At 38.5% G+C, this 9,370-nt stretch overlaps 2 non-coding genes across 2 annotated transcripts; both read right to left on the reverse strand.

Moving 5' to 3' along the window:
- Window positions 1-606: 606 nt before the first annotated feature.
- LOC141722005 (small nucleolar RNA R71) lies at window positions 607-713 on the reverse strand. Its single transcript, XR_012575043.1, has one exon. It is a non-coding gene; the product is annotated as a small nucleolar RNA R71 (small nucleolar RNA).
- Window positions 714-6,617: 5,904 nt separating this feature from the next.
- Window positions 6,618-6,724, reverse strand: LOC141723039 (small nucleolar RNA R71). Its single transcript, XR_012576032.1, has one exon. It is a non-coding gene; the product is annotated as a small nucleolar RNA R71 (small nucleolar RNA).
- Between the last annotated feature and the right edge of the window lie 2,646 nt (window positions 6,725-9,370).

The following is a 9,370-nucleotide window of genomic DNA, read 5'->3' on the forward strand; positions in this document are numbered from 1 at the left end:
GAACGAATCTGATTTATATCTTATACTACTTGCGAATATGTATACTTGCGTGAATTTTAGCGCGTGTTTTGTGCCTAACAAGTTTTTGGCGCCGCTGCCGGGGACTCGGTGTTAATTTTTAGTTTATGTGCTTATCATCAGTGGTCGTTAAAGTTCACTGACTCGGACTCTTTTACTCTCACGGTTTATTTGTTTGTGTTTCAGGTACTCAGTACAATGGGAGATCCAGCAGCACGAACGAAAGCCTTGATGGATTTTTCTCAACCCAAGATCAATGACATTCAATCTAGCACTGTCCGGCCAGCTATCACAGATAATACCTTTGAGATCAAGCCTGGCATAATTCAATGGGTGCATAATTCAATCCAGTTTGGGGGTTCTCCAACTGAAGATCCCAATATGCATATTAGGGATTTCATTGAGATCTGCGACACCTTCAAGTTCAACGGTGTTTCTGAAGATGTTGTGAAGCTTAGACTGTTCCCATTCTCTCTGAGGGAAAAGGCTAAGAGTTGGTTACACTCTCTACCAGCTGGTTCGATTACTACTTGGGAAGATCTTGCTCAAAAATTTCTCACTAAATTCTTCCCTATGGCAAAGACAGCCGCAATCAGAAATGCTATTACTCAATTTATGCAGCATTCGGAAGAATCTCAATGTGAAGCTTGGGAGTGCTACAAAGAGATGCTTATGAAGTGTCTACATCATGGAATTCCTGATTGGATGATCATCAACTATTTTTATAATGGTTTGGGAGCACAGTCCAGACTCATGCTCGATGCAGCATCAGGCGGAGCATTATGGGCAAAGAGCTATGATGAAGCTTATGATCTAATTGAACTGATGGTTGCTAATGAGTATCAGTATCCAACCTAGAGATGTCCATGAGGCAAGGTAGTGGGAGTTCTTGAAGTGGATACAGCTACGGCTATCGCTGCTCAACTAAAGGCATTGTCTATGAAGATCGATTCTCTGGCTAACTATGGTGTTAAACATATAATTAGTGTTTATGAGCTGAGTGTAGGTCCGCATGTGACGGAGCAATGCACTATATCTAGTGACTCAGCTCAGTATGTGAGCAACTTTCAGAGATCGCAGCAACCAGTTCCAGACACTTATCATCCTGACAACTGGAATCATCCTAACTTCAGCTGGAGCAACAATCAGAATGTGATGCAACAGCCGTTCAGCAGTTTGGAAATAAGCTATTCAACCCTCCTGGTTTTCAGCAATAAATTACACCAAAACAACAAACTCTTGGTGCATGTTTATCTTCGAATGAAAAATATGAATTGGAGGAGTTGTGCCTTATGTGCAAAAATCAGGCTCTTATATGCCAAAGTCAGGATGTTTCTATCAAGACTCTGGAGAACCAAATAGGGCAAATTGCTAATGCCTTATTAAATCGACCACTAGAAATGCTTCCTAGTGATACAGAAACAAATCCAGGAAAGAGGGAAGTTGAAGAACAGGTGAACGCCATCACCTTGAGGTCTGGAAAGGTCGCAAGCCCCCAAATTCAGCAAGACGAAGAGCCTGAAAAATCTCAAGTTTCAGAAAATGCAGTTGTGGCTGAAGAAGAAGTGCAGAAGGAAATAGAGGTGGAACCAAGGAAGACTACTGTGGAACACACTCCTCCTGAGGGTAATACAGGGGAGTAACAGATTTATCCTCCACCTCCTTTTCCTAAGAGGCTGCAGAAGAAAAATCTAGATAAGCAGTTTGAGAAGTTTTTGGAGGTGTTCAAGAAACTTCATATCAACATACCTTTCACTGAAGCTCTTGAACAGATGCCTAGCTATGCGAGGTTTATGAAAGGTATTCTCTCTCAGAAAGTGAAGCTCGATGACTTAGAGACCGTTACTCTTACGGAGGAATGCAGTGTTATGTTGTAACAAAAGTTGCCTCCAAAGCTTAAAGATCCTGGAAGCTTCACTATTCCTTGCACCATCGAAAACTTGTCATTCGACAAGTGTTTATGTGATTTAGGAGCTAGCATCAATCTGATGCCCTTATCTATCTTCAAGAAGCTTGGTCTTTCTGATCCGAAACCAACATACATGTCATTGCAACTAGCTAACCGTTCCATCGCTCATCCATGAGATATAGTGGAGGATGTCTTGGTCAAGGTGGATAAACCCATCTTCCCTGCTGACTTTATAATTCTTGATTTCGAGGAAGATAAGAAGATTTCGTGAATTCGAAACTTGAACAATAGCCAAAGTCAGAGACCTTAGAGAGATCCTTATAGGGGAATCAGTTATTGAAGATAAAGAAGAAGCAGAGCAATTGCAGGATTTGAATGCACCTCCATGGAAGAGAAAGTTAGATATGCCATTCGATTCTCTTGGGTTAGTAGAGCTGAAAATTTCTCAGGAGCGTTTTAAACCATTTATTCAAGAAGCTCCCACACTTGAGCTCAACTGAATGCCAGATCACTTGAGTTATTCATTCTTAGGTGAACCCCATGATAAGGGGTTGGGATATATTTTTGATGATGTAGAGAGTGGCTGGACGGATATTCCCATGCCTATAGAGGGTTCTTCTCATATGCAACAGGTAGTTGATAGGACTGGTGTTGGTGATGCACAGTATAGAAGATTGACTAGGGGTATGGAAGCCATGCATGTCATCCACCGATATTTTGCTGAAGATTTAATACACGCTTTTGGTAATGTTGTTCGAGACACTAGTGGCGAGGTTGATTAACCACCTGATCCTCCACCCGGCGAGGGTGACTCTCCCGCTAATTAGGTGTGACTCTCCCGCAAATTAGGTATGCCTGAAATCCTTATTATTACCTTCAATGAGGACATTGACAATTTTAAGTTTGGGGGTGATAATGTAATGATTAGTAGTGTGTGTGTCCATATAGATTCATATTGCAGGTTTAGTTGTAGTTCATTCATATTTTTGCATAATTTTTCATATAGGATATATTTGTTTATTTTTATGTGATTTCATATAGTTGCATTTACATGCATATTTAGCATGATCCCTTAAGATGAACTATGATATTTGATAAGTTGATGTTGATTTGAGTGTGGTGATGACGAATAGAGAGATGTTTAAGTCTTAATGAATTGATTTGCATGCCATAAACAAATATTTTTACAAAGTCTTATAGGGTTGCTTTTGATCTAGATCATGATCATACTTGTTTGTTGTTGAGATTTAATCACTTGGTTCTATTTTAAATTTTTGGTATTCTCGTAATGACAAAAAGAACACTGATTTTTAAATTGGAGAAAAGCTTGGATTTCATTGCTAGTTGTTGTAAGGCTAGGAGTCAAATGGCTAGTAGTTGGCTCATATTTTATGAGTAGTCTAGGGTTGAATGAGATGGAGCGAAACGCACTCATTCAGAAATTATTGAAAAAAAAAGTATGCATAATTGATCAAGAGTGAGCTCTGTAATACTCGAGTTATTAAGTTCTTAGGGGACTTTGTGCCTAGTGACCTAAGGCTTTTAAGTTTGGGGGTGATAATGTAATGATTAGTAGTGTGTGTGTGTGTGTCCATATAGATTCATATTGCAGATTTAGTTGTAGTTCATTCATATTTTTGCATGATTTTTCATATAGGATATATTTGTTTATTTTTATGTGATTTTATATAGTTGCATTTAGCATGATCCCTTAAGATGAACTATGATATTTGATAAGTTGATGTTGATTTGAGTGTGGTGATGATGAATAGAAGGATGTTTAAGTCTTAATGAATTGATTTGCATGCCATAAACAAATATTTTCACAAAGTCTTAAAGGGTTGCTTTTGATCTAGATCATGATCATACTTGTTTGTTGTCGAGATTTAATCACTTGGTTCTATTTTGAATTTTTGGTATTCTCGTAATGACAAAAAGAACACTGATTTTTAAACAGGAGAAAATCTTGGATTTCATTGCTAGTTGTTGTAAGGCTAGGCGTCAAATGGCTAGTAGTTGGCTCATATTTTTATGAGTAGTCTAGGGTTGAATGAGATGGAGCGAAACGCACTCATTCAGAAATTATTGAAAAAAAAGTATGCATAATTGATCAAGAGTGAGCTCTGTAATACTCGAGTTATTAAGTTCTTAGGGGACTTTGTGCGTAGTGACCTAAGGCTTTTATAGTCTGGGATCCGCTAACCTAACGCTCGTTACATGGGTATTATTGCAAAAGTCTTTTGGGACCTCATTCATTGCACGGTCAAATAAGCATTTTTGTTATGTGTTCAATAATAGTGTGAATCCTTGTATAACTCTAGTAGAAAGGAGGTGTTGTGAGTCATAATACGTTTATTATCTATTCTGTTTATAAGCTTTTGATTGTTTTGATGATAGATAAGTTATGGTTATTGATCTAGTATTAAGAGATATCTGTTAAGCATTCCACACACGCACGTTTCTAGTTTGTGAGTTGGTTTGTGGGATTTATTCGAACTCTATTTTAAGTCATTACATTCTTCGAGGCATTGGCTTATTCATTTGGTTATGGTTATTCTTAGGGGATCGATTGCATTATCATTTAGTTGCATTCACGTAGTTGCATTCATGCATTAGGTTTGTTTTGTAGTTTTGAGTCTCTTTATGCTTGAGGACAAGCATCGATTCAAGTTTGGGGGTGTGATAAGTTGATTTTATATCCACTTGGAATGCTTTATTACAAGCTTAAATTGGTGTTTTGGACTCAAGTTGTTGGTATTTTGATATGTTTTTGTGTTATTACATTTCAGGTATCAGTTAAATGAAGAAAGGAGTTTTTAAAGGAAATATGATGAAAAGTGATCATATTTAGAAGCCAAGGCCATTGTTAAGTTGTAGAGAATCTCGTTAGCTTCGCGTGGACAGTTGAATCGCCTAATTCTGACGAGTAGAACTCAAGTTATGGGCAAAATAAGATTCATCAGAATTTTCCAGAAAGGCTGCAGGCGCCCGCCTGCTGGTGCCAGGCGACCGCGTGCTAGCAGGCGCCCGCCTGCTGGTGCCAGCGCCCGCGTGCTGATACGCGGTTGATTTCGCTGAAAAGCCTTTTTTGAGTGGAATTTGACGATTTTAAGGGTCCAGGTCTAATATGGGCTTATATATACTTAAAAAAAAGGTTTTCATCATCCGGGAAGATTGGGAGATCAAGGAGAAGACCTAGAAGTACAAAACAACTCCGAAAAAGAAGATCTTGTTTTCAACTTGTGATTCTTTGAATTAGTTGTAACTTTGGATGCTCGTTTTCATTCTTGTTGAACCTAGATTTTTTTTATTCGTACTTTGATTATTATTCAGTTTATTAAGACCTTGTTTATACCATGCTTTCATTGGAACCCATGGTGACGATGAGTTCAATTATGGGCTAATCGTTATCATGGGATTCTAGCAGATTTATATATGGATTTTAATAATTAATTTGTTTCAATAATCTTGGTGTGTGGTGATTAATTTATATCCTAGTATTGGTTGTGCTTATTCGTCTTATGTGCATAGCTAATATATAAGATAGCGTGTTAATCCTTACTGAAGCGATAGTGAATATAGAGGTTTAGAACTTGTCATGCTAGCATAGGTTCATGTATTTGTTATGCATGATTCGTAGGTAATTTTTACCATCTTACTTGCCCTATGTAATCAAGATAGATAACTTGCGCATTAAACCGTTATGTTTTCAATTATTATAGACATATATGGACTAAGCATAATTGGTGTCTATTCAACTTCTATCTCTTTTGTGGATGCTTGGTAGTGGGGTATTCGTACAACGAAAGTTGGCGTTTACTACTTTCATGTTATCTGATTAGTGTCATCATCATTACATGCTAAGTTTAAGAACAATAAGGCTATTGAATGAAGTAGTAATGAAGTTAGAATCCCATGTTTGTCATATATAGTAATTCAACCTCAATTCTCTTAGTTAATGTTATTTAGTTTAATCTCTTACTTTAATTAAAACCCAATTTTTTATTTGTCTTAGCATTTAGCGATAACCATATATTGTTGCATAGGTGCATAAATTGAAATTAACCTAAACCAGTCTCTGTGGGAACGAATCTGATTTATATCTTATACTACTTGTGAATGCGTATACTTGCGTGAATTTTAGCGCGTGTTTTGTGCCTAACAAGTTTTTGGCGCCGCTGCCGGGGACTCGGTGTTAATTTTTAGTTTATGTGCTTATCATCAGTGGTCGTTAAAGTTCACTGACTCAGACTCTTTTACTCTCACGATTTATTTGTTTGTGTTTCAGGTACTCAGTACAATGGGAGATCCAGCAGCACGAACGAAAGCCTTGATGGATTTTTCTCAACCCAAGATCAATGACATTCAATCTAGCACTGTCCGGCCAGCTATCACAGCTAATACCTTTGAGATCAAGCCTGGTATAATTCAATGGGTGCATAATTCAATCCAGTTTGGGGGTTCTCCAACTGAAGATCCCAATATGCATATTAGGGATTTCATTGAGATTTGCGACACCTTCAAGTTCAACGGTGTTTCTGAAGATGCTGTGAAGCTTAGACTGTTTCCATTCTCTCTGAGGGAAAAGGCTAAGAGTTGGTTACACTCTCTACCAGCTGGTTCGATTACTACTTGGGAAGATCTTGCTCAAAAGTTTCTCACTAAATTCTTCCCTATGGCAAAGACAGTCGCAATCAGAAATGCTATTACTCAATTTGTGCAGCATTCGAAAGAATCTCAATGTGAAGCTTGGGAGTGCTACAAGGAGATTCTTATGAAGTGTCCTCATCATGGAATTCCTGATTGGATGATCATCAACTATTTTTATAATGGTTTGGGAGCACAGTCCAGACTCATGCTCGATTCAGCATCAGGCGGAGCATTATGGGCAAAGAGTTATGATGAAGCTTATGATCTAATTGAACTGATGGTTGCTAATGAGTATCAGTATCCAACCCAGAGATGTCCACAGGGCAAGGTAGTAGGAGTTCTTGAAGTGGATACAGTTACGGCTATCGCTGCTCAACTAAAGGCATTGTCTATGAAGATCAATTCTCTGGCTAACTATGGTGTTAAACAGATAATTAGTGTTTGTGAGTTGTGTATAGGTCCGCATGTGACGGAGCAATGCACTATATCTAGTGACTCAACTCAGTATGTCAGCAACTTTCTGAGATCGCAACAACCAGTTCCAGACACTTATCATCCTGACAACTGGAATCATCCTAACTTCAGCTGGAGCAACAATCAGAATGTGATGCAACAGCCGTTCAGCAGTTTGGAAATAAGCTATTCAACCCTCCTGGTTTTCAGCAATAAATTACACCAAAACAACAAACTTTTGGTGCATGTCTATCTTCGAATGAAAAATATGAATTGGAGAAGTTGCGGCTTATGTGAAAAAATCAGGCTCTTATATGCCAAAGTCAGGATGTTTCTATCAAGACTCTGGAGAACCAAATAGGGCAAATTGCTAATGCCTTATTAAATCGACCACTAGAAACGCTTCCTAGTGATACAGAAATAAATCCAGGAAAGAGGGAAGTTGAAGAACAGGTGAACGCCATCACCTTAAGGTCTGGAAAGGTCGCAAGCCCCCAAATTCAGCAAGACGAAGAGCCTGAAAAATCTCAAGTTTCAGAAAATGCAGTTGTGGCTGAAGAAGAAGTGCATAAGGAAATAGAGGTGGAACCAAGGAAGACTACTGTAGAACACACTCCTCCTGAGGGTAATACAGGGGAGAAACAGATCTATCATCCACCTCCTTTTCCTAAGAGGCTGCAGAAGAAAAAGCTAGATAAGCAGTTTGAGAAGTTTTTGGAGGTGTTCAAGAAACTTCATATCAACATACCTTTCACTGAAGCTCTTAAACAGATGCCTAGCTATGCGAGGTTTATGAAAGGTATTCTCTCTCAGAAAGTGAAGCTCGATGACTTAGAGACCGTTACTCTTACGGAGGAATGCAGTGTTATGCTGTAATAAAAGTTGCCTCCAAAGCTTAAAGATCCTGGAAGCTTCACTATTCCTTGCACCATCAGAAACTTGTCATTCGACAAGTGTTTATGTGATTTAGGAGCTAGCATCAATCTGATGCCCTTATCTATCTTCAAGAAGCTTGGTCTTTCTGATCCGAAACCAACATACATGTCATTGCAACTAGCTAACCGTTTCATCGCTCATCCATGAGATATAGTGGAGGATGTCTTGGTCAAGGTGGATAACCCATCTTCCCTGCTGACTTTGTAATTCTTGATTTCGAGGAAGATAAGAAGATTCCCATCATCTTGGGGAGACCATTCTTAGCTACTGGCCGAACTATGATCGATGTGCAAAAAGGAGAGCTTACGATGAATGTTCACGATCAAAAGGTCACTTTTAATGTGTTCAAGGCAATAAAGTTACCCACAGCTAAAGAGGAGTGCTTTAAAGTAGAGTGGGTAGACTCTGTCGTGAATTCGAAACTTGAACAATAGCCAAAGTCAGAGACCTTAGAGAGATCCTTATAGGGGAATCAGTTATTGAAGATAAAGAAGAAGCAGAGCAATTGCAGGATTTGAATGCACCTCTGTGGAAGAGAAAGTTAGATATGCCATTCGATTCTCTTGGGTTAATAGAGCTGAAAATTTCTCAGGAGCGTTTTAAACCATTTATTCAAGAAGCTCCCACACTTGAGCTCAACCGAATGCAAGATCACTTGAGTTATTCATTCTTAGGTGCACCCCATGATAAGGGGTTGGGATATATTTTTGATGATGTAGAGAGTGGCTGGACGGATATTCCCATGCCTATAGAGGGTTCTTCTCATGTGCAACAGGTAGTTGATAGGACTGGTGTTGGTGATGCACAGTATAGAAGATTGACTAGGGGTATGGAAGCCATGCATGTCATCCACCGATATTTTGCTGAAAATTTGACACACGCTTTCGGTAATGTTGTTCGAGACACTAGTGGCGAGGTTGATTACCCACCTGATCCTCCACCCGGCGAGGGTGACTCTCCCGCTAATTAGGTGTGACTCTCCCGCTAATTAGGTATGCTCGAAATCCTTATTATTACCTTCAATGAGGACATTGACAATTTTAAGTTTGGGGGTGATAATGTAATGATTAGTAGTTTGTGTGTCCATATAGATTCATATTGCAGGTTTAGTTGTAGTTCATTCATATTTTTGCATAATTTTTCATATAGGATATATTTGTTTATTTTTATGTGATTTCATATAGTTGCATTTGCATGCATATTTAGCATGATCCTTTAAGATGAACTATGATATTTGATAAGTTGATGTTGATTTGAGTGTGGTGATGACGAATAGAGGGATGTTTAAGTCTTAATGAATTGATTTGCATGCCATAAACAAATATTTTCACAAAGTCTTATAGGGTTGCTTTTGATCGTACTTGTTTGTTGTTGAGATTTAATCACTTGGTTCTATTTTGAATT

The sequence above is a fragment of the Apium graveolens genome, chromosome 4 (genome assembly GCF_009905375.1).
Source record: "Apium graveolens cultivar Ventura chromosome 4, ASM990537v1, whole genome shotgun sequence".
NCBI lineage: Eukaryota > Viridiplantae > Streptophyta > Magnoliopsida > Apiales > Apiaceae > Apium > Apium graveolens.